Source organism: Balaenoptera borealis (genome assembly GCF_965194805.1).
Source record: "Balaenoptera borealis genome assembly, chromosome: X".
In the NCBI taxonomy this organism is placed as follows: domain Eukaryota; kingdom Metazoa; phylum Chordata; class Mammalia; order Artiodactyla; family Balaenopteridae; genus Balaenoptera; species Balaenoptera borealis.
This window is the reverse complement of record NC_138881.1, coordinates 109720765-109735522: the sequence shown is the minus strand read 5'-3', so window position 1 is coordinate 109735522 and position 14758 is coordinate 109720765. Positions and strand designations below refer to the sequence as shown.

General features: G+C 39.8%; 1 pseudogene across 1 annotated transcript; it reads right to left on the bottom strand.

The window, feature by feature from the left end:
• Positions 1-91: 91 nt before the first annotated feature.
• On the bottom strand, positions 92-8543 carry LOC309621035 (small ribosomal subunit protein uS5 pseudogene; annotated as a pseudogene). Its single transcript has one exon. The product of its transcript is annotated as a small ribosomal subunit protein uS5 pseudogene (transcript).
• Positions 8544-14758: the final 6215 nt, after the last annotated feature.

The window sequence follows — 14758 nt, the reverse complement described above, 5'->3', positions numbered from 1 at the left end:
TTTCCTTTTATGGCTATTATGAATAAGGCTGCTATGAATATTCATATACAAGTATCTATTTGCATCTCTGTTTTCAATTCTTTGGGGTATGTACATGAAAGTGCTGGGTCATATGGTAATTCTATCTTTAATTTGTTAAGAAACCAACAAACTGTCTTCCACAGTGGCAAGATCTGATTTTCACTCAGAATAAAATTCCATACAATAACCTAAAAGGCTCTACATGATCTGATCCACCACCTACTAACTCTCTGATTTTACTCACTCTACTTTAGCCATCCTGTCTTCTCTTGTTGTTCCTCAAACTCACCAGGCACACCCTCACTTCAAGGTCTTTACACTTGCTCTCTCCTCTGCCTGGAACATTCTTCTCCAGATATCTCTGTGTAATGTTCCTTCACTTCCTCTAGATTTTTTGTTCAAATGCCACCTACTTCTCTAGGTGAAATTGCAAACCTAGTCCCACCCCAGCACTCCCTATCCCCTTCCCCTGCTGTATGTATATATCCCTGCAGTCTGCTAGAGGTACCATAACAAAGTACCACAGACTGGGTGGGTTAAAGAACAGAAACTTATTTTCTCACACTTGTGGAGCCTACAAGTCTGTGAGTAAGCAGGGTTTATTCCTTCTGAAGCCTCTCTCCTTGGCTTATATATGGCTGTCTTCTCCCTGTGTTTTTTACATGGTCTTCCCTTTGTACATGTCTGTGTCCAAATTTCCTCTTCTTATAAGGACACCAATCACATTGGATTAGGGCCCACCCTAAAGACCCCAGTTTAATTTAAAACTCTTTGAAGCTCTTATCTACAAATACAGTCACATTCTGAGGCACTGGGGGTTGAGACTTCAATATATGAATTTGGAGGGGACACAGTTCTGTTCATAACACCTGTTTTATATTTTTCCTTAGCACTTATTAATATATAGTAAAACATACTATATATTTTACTTACATGTTAAATGTATTATTTGTTGTCTATTTCCCCCACTAAATATTCATTCATCCAACATATTTTTATTGGGGACCTATATTCCACTGTGCCTAGAATAGTTCCTAGAATATAAGTCCCCAATAGCTATATATTGGATGAATGAATATTTCCTTTACCAGACTTAGAGGTTCCTGATGACTGAAACTCCTTAGAGAATAAAAACTATCTCTCCCTCATCACCCAGGCCTTTCTTTCTTCATGGTCAGGAACCACATCTCTTCCCGACTAGGCTGTGATTCTTCTCTCATTAAATACCAAGGGTAGTGTGTTTTGCTTTATATGAAATCATTCATTTCAAGTCCAATGCTAAAAGAAAAAAATCAATGCCTAGTGAATAAATTCTCTTTAATGTGCCATGTTAACAAAACTGTAGATTTATGACCCAACCATTTACCCTCCCTGCTTTGATATTGGGCTTTTGATGCTAATTTGATTCATTTATCTCTTACCAATGTACAAAGATTGCTGAGCACAGGAACTTTTTGGTGCAGTAGAAAAAGTACTGAGCAAAAACTAAATAAAAAATGAGTCCAGGTTCCGCCATTTGTCCCTAACTTTTTGTGCAACCTCACACGACTTCCCCTCTGAAGGACTCTGTTTCCTCATGTGCAAAAGGGGAAGATAGGGGAAAAATTCTATGTTCCCAATCTTACTGAATGCCACCACATTTACCCAATTGCTTAAGTCAAAATCCTTATTATAACCCTGGATTTCTCTCTTTTCCTCACCCCTTATATCCAATCCATCAGTAAGTCCTGTCCTGTCCATTCTATCTTCTAAACATATCTCCTATCAGATATATACTTTCCGTTTCTACTACTACTACCTTAGTGTAAGCCAACATCATCTCTAACCTGTATTACTACAATAGTCTCTTTTCTGGTTTACCCACCTGAGTCTTTTTAAATGTCATATCTAAATATAATATTTATGTCATTCTCCTATTTACAACCAATTATTTCTCCCCATTACTCTCAGGAAAAAGTTCCATAACCTGGTGTCTAAGAATTCTCATGACCTGGCCTCTACCTAACTCTCTAACTTCATGTCCTGCCTCATTCCTCATGCTTCAGCCCTTAACTACTCTCCCCCACTGGGATCCTACTTGCTCCAGTCCCTTAGCCTGGACTTGGATCCTGTTCACAACCCCCACCAGCTACACACTCATACCTCTCCCCTTCATAAGACCACTCTCACTCATCTGACAAGACTCACCTGAGGTGACATCTCATGCTGGAATTTTTCCCTTTATCCTCACTTTACACCAATTGTCTCTCAATTGTGCTTCCACAAAGTTTTGCGTCAACTGATAACAACATTATCTCCTTGTACTGTAACTGTTCACTTAGCCACCATTCTCCCCCTATGAGACAATGAACTCAATGACAGGAATAATGTCTTATTCATCTCGGTATCTCCAGTGCCAAGCCCAAGCACATTACACATAGTAGATACTCAGAAAGTAAGTTGAAAAGAAACTCAAAGTTCCCTTCTAGGATAAGTGGAAATATCCATGAACTTATGCATTGGACCAAGTCATAAAAATTTAGTTCAAGTCCCTACTCAGTCACTTCCCGTGTGACTGAAGTGCATCTGTGTGAAATAGATGCCAGTCAATAAGATTTAGTGAGTTTTTACTATGTGCTAGGCACTGTGTTGGGTGTTTTACCCAGAAAAATCTCAATTAATTCTCACAAACAACCCTCTGAGATAGATATTATTATTATTACATTATTACTGTTTTAGAGATGAGGAAACAGATTTCATGTTGATAACTGAACTGATCACGGTCACAGAAGTTGGGATATAGAGTACCGGGGACTCTTTACAAAGAAGTAAGGAGACACAAATTCATCTGGCCTCCAAGTCGAGGGCACTGGTGGTGAGAGACCAATAACAAGTTGTGACCTCTGAGGCACAGGGGTGCAGTGGCTCCAGTAGGCATGAGAGGCTGGCAGCCGCCCCAATACTGCCAGAGCAAACTTGGTAACAGTCCAAGGAAAGTGGTAGAGTGGGTGAGGGAAAGAAGGAAGGGTTTTTTTTGTTTTGTTTTGTTTTGTTTTTTTAAACTAGCTTCATTCACTTTATTTTTCTTATAGAAAACTATGTGGTGGCTACAGCTGGAGTCTGAGTCCTCTGCACGGAAACTCTGGTGTGGGTCTTTACAAGATGGTCAGTGAATTCCTGATACAGAGACTTGGTGAACACAGTCTCTTTCCAGAGATCAGGAGTGATATAACTGTAGGTCTTGGAAATGGCATCAAAATTGGCCTTGGCGAAGTTACCCAGCGTGGCCGTGCAGCCCCTGGCAGAGGTGTAGCAGCAGTCAATTCCAGCCATCATCAGTAGCTTCTTGGGCACGATGCCAGTGCCCCTGGGTGCAGGGATGAGGCGCACCAGCACAGAGCCACAGCGGCCAGTCACCTTGCAAGGGACGGTATGGGGCTTGCCGATCTTGTTCCCCCAGTAGCCTCGTCGCACGGGGGCGATGGAGAGCTTGGCCAGAATGATGGCCCCACGGATGGCAGTGGCTACCTCCTTAGAGCACTTCACGCCCAAACCAACATGTCTGTTGTAATCCCTGATGGCGACAAATGCCTTGAACCTGGTCCGCTGACCAGCACGGGTCTGCTTTTGCACAGGCATGATCTTCAAAACTTCATCCTTGAGGGATGCCCTCAAGAAAAATCAATGATCTCAGATTCCTTGATGGGCAGAGAAAAGAGATAGATCTCCTCCAGGGACTTGATCTTCATGTCCTTGACCAGGCGGCCCAGCTTGGTGATAGGGAGACACTCCTTGTCCTCGGCCTTGCCTCCAGGAGCTCCGCGGCCTCGGCCCCCGGCCCCGACCACGACCCCGGCACCGGCCCCGGATGCCGCTGCTCTAGATATTGTGAGATAGGTCATCAGCTTCTAGTTTTGCCTCCTTTTCCTTTTTTATCCCTTAAAGGGTGTGTGTGTGTGTGTGTGTGTGTGTGTGTGTGTGTGTGTGTGTGTATACTTGGGGGTAGGAGGAAGCAGGTGTAACTGGTTGAGTCTAATTGAGTATGAAATGTATTTATGGACCATGGGTGGCACTATTTTTTATGTGTGTTGGCTACCAACTGCCTCTCTCCCTGCCCTTTCCTTGGCTCCCTTGAGTCACTCTGCACTTCCTGGGCACCCTGCTCTCCAAAGCCACAACGGGCCTCCCAAGGAGAACATCTCCAGATTGTCCTTCCCCAGAATGTGTCAGGGTTTCAAGAAAAAAGCAAGGGCAATCAACCCTAGGTCTTGGCAAGGATTCACAAGAAAATCCTGCCACTGACATCTGATTTGAGTCTGAGAATATCTTGGGGGGTCATTCACCATCGTACTCTGAGATGAAGCTTTAAGACAGAAGGAAAATAATGGAGGGACTGGGTCCACTGATAATAAAAACTTATAGAATAAAACCCCTTTCTCTAGGAAGAAGCCGCTTCTTTCCAGAATGTCTGAGTTGACAAGCAGAAGGTAAGCTGGGTATCGGCACCTATGTGACCTCTTGGGCCAGGCACTCTTAGGCAGAGAACAGCCTGCACAACTTTGTAATGGATCAGATCCCCACAAAGGCTCACTTACCATTCCACAAAATACAGCCATATTTCTTACTTTGGTGCCTTTGCACACTCAGTTCTCTCTGCCAAGAATGACCTTTCTCCTCTTCTCAACCTTAAGCTTCTATTTGTTAATCAATCCTCTGCTCAAGTATCCTCTCCTTTGTGAAGACTTCTCTGATCTCCAGGCAGCTAAACAGCTTCTTATTCCTTTGGAGTCCCACGGTGGTGTGCTTAGACTTCTGCTCTAGCAATTTTACACTGGTTTTGATCAAAGTGCTGTCTGCCTTGCTGGATCTCAAGCTCCTCAAGGAAAGGTGCCATGGCTAACACAACCTTGTATCTTATCCTGGCCCCCCAATCTCACTCCCCCAATCTCACCACTACTTGAACCACACAGGGCCTGGCACACTGTAGGCACTCAGCATATAAGGAACGTTGAACAAATATGGAACAGTGTGAGGAATACTTGGTGTCAAGTAATAGGATACAGAAAAAGGAAAATTCCAAAATAAGAATCCAGTTTCTCAAAGCACCGAGCTGATCTCCCTGTGCTATGTGGCTGCCTCCCACTAGCTATCTATTTTACATTTGGTGGTGTATATATGTCCATGCCACTCTCTCACTTTGTCACATCTTACCCTTCCCCCTCCCCATGTCCTCAAGTCCGGGTGGGATAGGGAGGGTGGGAGGGAGACGCAAGAGGGAGGAGATATGGGGATATATGTATATGTATAGCTGATTCACTTTGTTATAAAGAAAAACTAACACACCATTGTAAAGCAATTATACTCCAATAAAGATGTTAAAAAAAAAAAAAAGAATCCAGTTTCCCAATAGAGCCTTGAAAAATCTCTGATGCATCAAGCTGATTCCTCTGCTGGCTGATGAAGTCAAATTCTCACAAGCCCCAGAAGTGGCCATTTCAGTCAGCACTGAACAATTTCTTCAGTTTGGCTTTTGGGCAAGCTCTCTACTTCTACCTATAGCACTATTTCCTGACATTCAGAGCCCAATTGCCATATTCCCTCTTGGCCCATAGTTAATGAACACATTTCCTTCCCTGATAGTGGAGCCACTCTGCAGGCCTTGCAATGGTTGGGAATGTTTCACGGTGGTGCTTTCTGGAGATAGTTTCTGGAGGTCACCTTGAGGATGACCTCTTTTCCTGCCATATTCTAAGCTCATTGCTGAGGAGGTAGAATCAGTCCTGAGGAGCTCAAGATCTCTGGGAGTCTGGACATGCAAGAAACATGACTGGCCTCCCTGGTCTCCAGCCCCTTCTTTCCAGGTCCACTGTCCATTCACAGTTAACAAATGGATATAGGGATAACAACTCTGCCTACTCATGATGGTCAAGTTAGCTTTTCCAGTATGTTAATCCCTTTCTTTACCTGCTGTTCTATTGACATGAGAAACCCCAAATCACCAGGTGGCAGCCATAGCTTTAAGTTTATTAGGAATCTTACAGTGTCCCCTGGTAGACGTATCCACCTTCTAGAAACCAGGCCACCTAGAACCACAGAACTTAAAATTTTCAAGTGGGTCATTGGGAATGATGGTGAGTGGGGCCACTCCTTCTTCCACCCATTTTCCCCCATATCTATGTAGTCTACCTGTTGGAGATGGAGCACCATATAATGACGGTTCGTTCAAGACATAGACTGCTTCATTAAAGGACAGAATCTCCAAATCATAGGCATCATATCTAAGATGTTGCCTTATCTGAGCCTTCAAGAGACTATGCTAGTACTCTTTTAGGCTGGCAGCTTCTGGGTAATGTGACATATGATAGAACCAGTGGATTGCATAGTGACACACCCATTGTCATTCCTCCTTTGCCGTGAAGTGAATTCGTTAATGCAAAGTAGTAATATGCAGGACCTCATGTTGGTAAATCAGACTTTCTTTGAGAACTCAAACAGTAGAGTTGTCTGATGCACTGCAGGCAAGAAAGGTAAGTCCTTACTCAGGATAAAAGTAAATCTACAGGGCAGGATGTAATCAACTTGCCACCAAATGTCTGGTTTGTCTCTTCAAGGGAAAGTACCATATTGAGGTTTTAGCGTTGGCCTCTGGTACTGAAAGATCAGAAAGATACTCAAGATACCAAGTGGTGGTAGCTAATAAGTCTTGGTAAGAGAGAGCCCATGTTGTTGGTCCAATATGTAGTTTCTATCTCTGATATCATGATTACTCCATTCATAGTGCATTGTGCAAGTGCTGGTATTCCAACAACAGAGGCTGGCTGACATCTACTGAGCAAGTCATTCTGTTGACTTGTTTAGTGCTTCTTTTTCAGTGGATGTTCTCTCATGAGCCTTACTGTGAGACATAAAGATCCTCACACTGTGTGCACGCCTTTAGGTCCATCCACATGCCTCTCCTTTTGCCTTGACCTTCCAATCTTGCTTCTCCCAACAACTTGACCAACCAGTCAAACTATTCACCACTGCCCAGAAGTCCATATATATGCTTATTTATGTCTTCACCCAAAGTGGATGATTGATCAGCTCTGCAACTTGAAGCATTTTTCCTTACTACTGTATTTCAGAGTTGCCTCAGACTGGGCCTGTAGTGCAGCTGTCATTCATTATTTGTTCACATCAACACAGGAACCAGACTCAGGCTTTTTCCTCCTCTATCAACCAGTCATAGAGAAGGCCTTATGAGGCCACAGATGTGAGCTGAAAGAGAGGCCTTATTGCAACAACAGGGACTGGGGCACTGGTTCATGTAACTTACTCATTCCCTCTGGACATACTCAGATCTAATTCCAAATACACTACTTCTATCATACCATGGATTGCTGCTGTGATGGCCCAATCTTATGACCTGGTAGGTCTGATGGAACCCGGCTCACGAGGGAAGTTCTGGTTGCATAGTCGATTAATGTCCCATGGACAGACACTCATTCATTCTCTGCCAGAACCAAATAGCAAATATGCAGCTTCTTTCTAAATGGTATATATTTCTCTGTGGTAGACAGTGTGGACTTACTTCAGAACCCTAGGGGTTTGTGCTTCACCTTTACTGTTCAGGTTCACCAGAGACTCTATATGGCATCTTCACCTACCACAAATATCTCTAGCACCATGGAATCTGCCAGGGGGTTTATCCCAAGAGACAGTGCCACTTGTACTATAGCCAGACCTTCCTCAATGCCTTTTCTTGTTTTTAGTCCCACTTAACATGTCAAAGTCATCTCATTGATGGGTCAGGCCAGTATTCCCAATTACAGTATATGTAGTCTCCAAAATCCAAAAAGACCTACCAAGCACTGTGGTACCTTTTCAGTAGTAAGAGATGCAAGGTACAATAACATGTCCTTTTCAAGGAAGAGGCATGCCTGCATGGCCCAGATAACTTGATCCTTTAAAAATTCACCAAAATGACAAGTCCCTGTGTCCTTATGAGATTTATCTACCACCCTCTGGAGTTTATGAATCCAAAATATTTGCCACTTCCTCTTTATCAGAGCCAAGTAAATTGATATTATCAATATAGTGGACTAGCATGAGATCCTACAGAATTTCCAGACTATCAAATTCTTTTGGGAATATTCTAACAAAGAGCAGGAGAGTTAAAATAGACCTGCATGAAGACCATTAATATAGACCACTGTCTATCCAGGTGAATGTGAATAACCTCTCATCCTTCTTTCGGATGAATATTCAAACAAATCCTTTAGCTATATCAAAGTCACATACCAAATACCAGAGGATATATTAATGATCCATTACAGTAAGAACACCATATCTAGTATAGAAGCACTACTAGGGGCTATTTTGTGTTAAGTTTATGTTAGTTCATCCTCATCTGCCAAGATCCATATGATTTTTGCAGGGTGAATTACATGAGATCATAATATGGATTACCATTCCTGCAGGGTTTTGTGTGGACATAGCTATTCAAATAAGTTGAGTAAATACCTAGGAGCATGATTGCTGGGTCATATGGTGAGATTTTGTTTAGTTTTGTAAGTACCCGCCAAATGTCTTCAAAAGAGGCTGTATCATTTTTCATTCTCATACTCAATGAATGAGAGTTCCTTATATGTGGAACCTAAAAAGGAAAAACTCAGAGAAATTGAGAGTAGAGTGGTGGTTACCAGCGGTTGGGAGTGGGGGAAACAAGGAGATATTGCTCAAAGGGTACAGACTCCCAGTTATAAGATTAAGAACGTAGTGACTATAGCTAATAATACTGTATCATATATATCATATAGTCGAAAGGAGATAGTGAAAATATCTTAAAATGTGATAAAGCCATAACTGAGTTATATCCTTGGAGCCTTGTGTGAGCACAGAAGAGGAGCATTTGAATTTGCAGAGGGACAGAAGTGTCATGGAGGATTCCATGGATGAAGTGGCTTTTGAACTGGATTCATTTTACCCTTCCTTTTCCTAACTGCTGGAGATACAACAGTGAGCAACACAGACACGACCGCTGCTCTCTTGGGGCTTATATTCTAGTTAGGTGTGACTCAAATAAGCATAACTAAAAATTTTTTAATTGCCTTTAATTATGAGAGAGGAGGGGATGGCGAAAACAAAGGAAACATTGCAAAGGCACAGAGATGTAAATGCACATCATGTGTCTGGGGACTCAGAGCCCATCAAGTGTGGCCCCAATATAAGCAGGGTTGGGACTCAGGTAAACTGAGTGAAACACCTAGGGCACAAAAAATTTAAGGAAGCACTCACTCGTAGGTTCATACCTTAGGTACCTCACTCTAGTCCCAGCTTTGAGCTCAGGGTTTGTAACGGGGGGTTGGAAGAATTTGGATCAAGACACCAGACTGGGGTCATATTGTGAAAAGTTTTGTAAGCTTTACTAAGAAATTGGAGCTTCAGCTTTAGGTAATGGGAAATCATATCTATGCTTTAGAAAGGTCATTTTACAAACTGTGGGGAAAATAGTAGGGTCAGTATATGACAGGAATCAGATGGCCATTGAAAAGACATCTGCTTTTCTCTATATGTGACACTCACGGCTATTTTTGAGGGCTCAGGGGAAGGAAAGAGACAGTGCAGAGGAAGACATTCAAGAACTGAAATGAGTGAGCTTCAGGAGGGCAGGGACAGTTATCAATACTATTTCATTCTCAATTGTAGACCCCAGTACCTTTGACAGTGCCTGGAGCATAGGAATAGTTTAATAACTATTTGTGAATGAATACATGAGTAAGTGGAAAATATAGGAGCAAGATCCCTCAGGATCTTGGAGAGAAGAGATTTTCAGGGTAGGGATTTGTCTTATAAAGGAGAGGGACACCCTTTTCTTGGGAGGAGAGCCTAACACAAAGGTGATAACTCTCTGCCAGGAGATTACACTGTGAAGACAAATGTAATGCCAGTGGTCTTCTTAGGGGATGTAGCAATAATAAGACTGTGGACTGGAAGACAGTGAAGCAAGATATGCATGGCCTTGAGTCAGTGGTAGGGTGACTTGAGTGACAAAGTCTCCAAGGGTTTTCCATGGGCCAGGGAAGCTCCCAAGCTATTGAATTGTTGTGATTTTCACAGACTCTAAAGAAGCTGTATATAAAAATCAGTATCTCCAATCCTCTCTCCCTCTCTCTCTTTCACACACACACACACACACAAGAGAACCACAGTCAACTTACGATGGTCAGGAATGCTTTTCCCTGAGGATTATTTATGCCAAGTTTGAAGAAAGGCAGTTGAGTAGTGCAACTCAAAAAGTTTCTCATTCTACCCAGGGAAAAATAATCAAACAGAGCTAATGAGCTACAATGGAACTGACAATTTAAAAAGAACATTTTTATGGGAAGAAGAAACAAGATGGATCACCTGGTATTCCCAAGAGATACATTGTTATGTAAAGTCTGCAAGGGTACTCAGATATTCTGGGATGAAACAACACTGGAAAGACCAAAAGTTAGACTAAGGAGATGGTCTTTGGATGGCATAGTCATATCAAGCTGTTAAGAGGTTGTTGAGGTCATTTGGGAGACACCCTCAGCCTTTCAAGAGCATTTCAGGGCTAAGGCAAGCCCCTCTTGCCATTTATAACTGTCCTACATTGGACAGTTGGAGTCCAAAGTTGATCATTTATGAGTCATTTTATAGACTGTGTCCAAAATACACCATTCAGCAAGACGTTAACAGATACGCCATGAAAAAGAGATTCTCTGGTCTAGTAAGTGTGGAAAATACTGGGCTATATACAATTAATCTGTATGCTTTATTGCAGTATGTTTCAAAACCTTTAATATAGTAAATGTATACTATATCCAAGAAGGAGATAAAGTTTGCTGTTTCCCCAGTTATTTAAACCAGAATACCTGACTAGTGTTTTACAGACTATCATTTGGGAAACGTTGTTCTAAAGCATCATTCCTGGAAGGCTATTGTTAAAATGCAAATAGAACACTTAGGGGAAAGTAATACATTAACTATTAGCACCCACTTTCATATTTGATGACAACATGTTCCTGGAGGGATAGAGTATCAGAAATATACGTTGTTCTCAGGAAGCTCACAGTCTATTGGTGACAGAGAAGAAAGAATGAAATACACAATAAATATTATGGTAAGGAATTACATATGCTATAAGATGGTAGTGTCTTGGATGAGGGTGGTGGCGGTGAAAAGGGAAAGAAATTGACAGATTTGGGAACTATTTTAGAGGTAAGATCAATAGAACTTAGTGATGGATTGAAGAATGTAGGGTGAAGAAAAGGAGAAAGTGAAAAAATGACCCTAAGGGGTTTGATTTTGCAGCCACATGGGTGACGATGCCACTCACTGTGACAGAGAGTGGAAAGGGGAGAGGCTTGTGGGAAGACAATGAGTTTAACCTGTGGGAATTCTAAAGGCAGTTATTTTCAGGATCACCCTACATGGCTGTTATTACTCTCTCTGCTCTGCTACATGGTAATATGAACCAGTTCTCATGAGAGATGTCACATTAAAGATTCTGTCTAAGTCATTTATCCTCTTACTTATTTCTATGGTAGCTTAATTGATTAACTGAAATACCAGACATGGCCTACAGCAGTTAGGGCTTCACAGACAAAACAGAGCTATTCACAGAATAACGTTGTTTCTGATCAAATATAGGAGATAACCAGATTAATGGATTAAAATTAACATTTATAAAACGTTTCACATTAAATGGGTGAAAATACAGCAAATTGTATGTAGTTTTTAAAAAATTTCTATTTACTCAATCAACCAATATTTACTGTGTGTCCAGTAACTGCCAAGTTCAATACTGAATTACACAAAGATGAATCAGTCAAAGTTCTTTCTATTGAATTGTTCAGAGTCTTGGAGTAGATGGGTGTCACAGACATGTAAAATTAAATGAAATAAAGTTTTAGAGGTTTTATGATAAAAGGCCATAATGGACTTAGTAAGGGAACAATGGTGGAAATGTACCATTCTAGTTGAGGATGGGCAAAGAACTTGACACAAACTCATTCTTGCAAAATAGAAAAGATGTTTTCCAAGTGGACAAAATAGTGAGATGGAACACAAGAATGACATTCCAGAAAAAAATAACATTATCGCAAAGACTTAGATGTTTAAAATATGTCTTGCAGGTAATAAGAAGCAATTTAAGGATTTTAAGCAAAGAAGTAATAAGTCAGATTTATGATTTATAACGATAACCCTGGCAATTATATGAAGGGCAAATCAGACAGAACAAGGCTCTTCCTGAGGGCCCTGAGGGCAAGAAAGCAATTAAAAGCTTCTGAAAGAGTTCAAATAGGAGATAATGGAGCAGTATCTGTGGGGATAGAGAAGAGATAGATCAAAGAGAGGTCAAAAAGGTAGAACTTACTGACTTCTGCATGTGCTATGGACATCAAGAATGGAGTCTAAACTTAATGCTCTTATTTTTTTCTACATGAACAACTCAATTGATAGTACTTCTTTCAGTAAGATGGGAAGATTGGCAGGGGGAAGTTTGGGGTGGAAGATGATGATTTTAGTTTTAACATGAATGTGAAGTATCAGAGAGATGTGAAGATACTCGTTACACATTTAGATATATGAGCCTGGATTCAGATGAAAGGTCTAGCTGGAAATATATTTAAGAGTTGACAATGTGTATGTGATATTTGATTACGAGGAATGGAAGGACTTCTGCTTCCTGGTAGGGTGGACAAGCACCCTTGTCAAAAACACTACATTTTTAAAAATGGATAAAACACTAACACACACATACAAATGAATAAAGACAAAGAAAGTATGATGAACATAATGAAACATGACCTCTTTGTCATGCATAGAACAACTCCAACCAAAAATGGCAGGATTCATTTTCTTTTCATGGGTATAGGGAGCATTTAACAAAATTGATCATATGTTTCACAACACAGAAAACCTCAACACGCTTATAAAGACTGAAATCATTCAAAACATCTTCTTGATTTCGTGGAAGTAGCCTAGAAACCAACAATAAAACAATAAATGAAATATATTTTACATTATTAAATAATCAATGGATCAAAGATAAAATCACAAGTAAAAGTAGAAAGTATTTCAAAGTGAAATAGAATAAATACAATGAATATGTCAAAATTTGTGGTAAGCAGCTTTAACAGACATTAGTAGAATACGTGTATGTGGGTGTGTGTATATATATATATATATATATTCTCATATTACAATCGAGGAAACACTGAAAATCAATTTTTAAGTTTACATTACAAGAAGTTAGAAAAATAATAGTAAAGTTTAACCTTAGACTATTATAAGGAAGAAAATAACAAATATCTGGTTATAAATCAATTTAATTTTAAAATATAAAATAGAGAAAAATGAAAGGGACAAAACTGTGTTCTTTGAAAAGCTGAATAAAATTGATAAAATGTCTAGTAAGATTGGTTAAGAAAAAGAGAAAACAGAAATTACTAATATCGGAAAAAAGGCATATTGCAAGAGATCCTAAAGATATTTAAAACTAATGAGGTTGTTGTGAACAAATGTATGCAATTAAATTTAAAATTTAGAGAAAAAAAAAGCAAATTGCTTGAAAATATGATTTACCGAAGCTGAAAAAATAATGCACAGGCAATCTGAATAATCCAATATCTGTAAAGAAATTTACTCTATTACTTAAAACTTTCCCATAACAAAACCCCAGGCCCAGCATTTAAGAAAGAAATAGCATTAATTTTGCAAAATTCATACACATAACTGAATAAGAAGAAAGACATCCGAAATATTTTTTAAGAAACCAACAAAACTTTGATTCCAAAATCTGATCAGGACATTGAAAGAAAGAAAAATTACAGACAAATCTCTCTCATGAATATAGATGTTAAAAAAAAAAAACCCTTACTAAACATTTAACATTTCAAATCTAGCAATAAATAAAACAATAGAATATATCACAATCAGGTGATCTTCATTCTGGGTATCCAAGGGTGGTTTATCATTCAAAAATCATTCAATGTATTTCATCACATTACCAAAGTTAAAAAGAGAAAAATCAGGACCATATTAATAGAGGCAGAAATGGTATTTGACAAAATTTAAAGCATGCTCATGGTAAACGTTTATAGAAAAATAGGAATGAAAGGCAACTTGCTCATTCTAAGAAAAAACATTCCAAAAAGACTTCAGCAAACATTACACTCAATGGCAAAAATGAAATATTTTACCATCACTATTAAAAAAAAAACACACCAAGGATGACTTCTATTATCACCTTTAATCAAGTTTGTACTGCAGGTCCAAACTAGTACAATAAAACAAGAAAAAGAAATTAAAGGCATAAGGATTAGAAAGGTTGAAATAAAATTTTCATTATTTACGCACGAGATTGGATACTTAATGAAACCAAGGAATTTATGAACACACTCTTAGAATTAAGGGAATTTAGCAAGTCAGGATACAAAAATCAATTTTATTTATTTCGGCAACAAACATTTAAATTAAAAAGGAAATTTTATCATCCTGAACAACATGGATACTCCTTCCCAGCAATCTTCCTGTGCCATTTGTTCACTTCACACAGGTGCCATCACATACAGCTGCTACCTGGGAGGGGTGCACCTTGGCCATCCTATTTCATCCAATTTTCATGCCACCCACCACAATTTTTCTTCTAAATTTACTTCTCCCACCTCAAGTTGACAGATGTGTATACCCGCCTCCTGCTTTAATTTTCTTCTTGGCATTTATTACTATCTGATTTGCTTGTTTG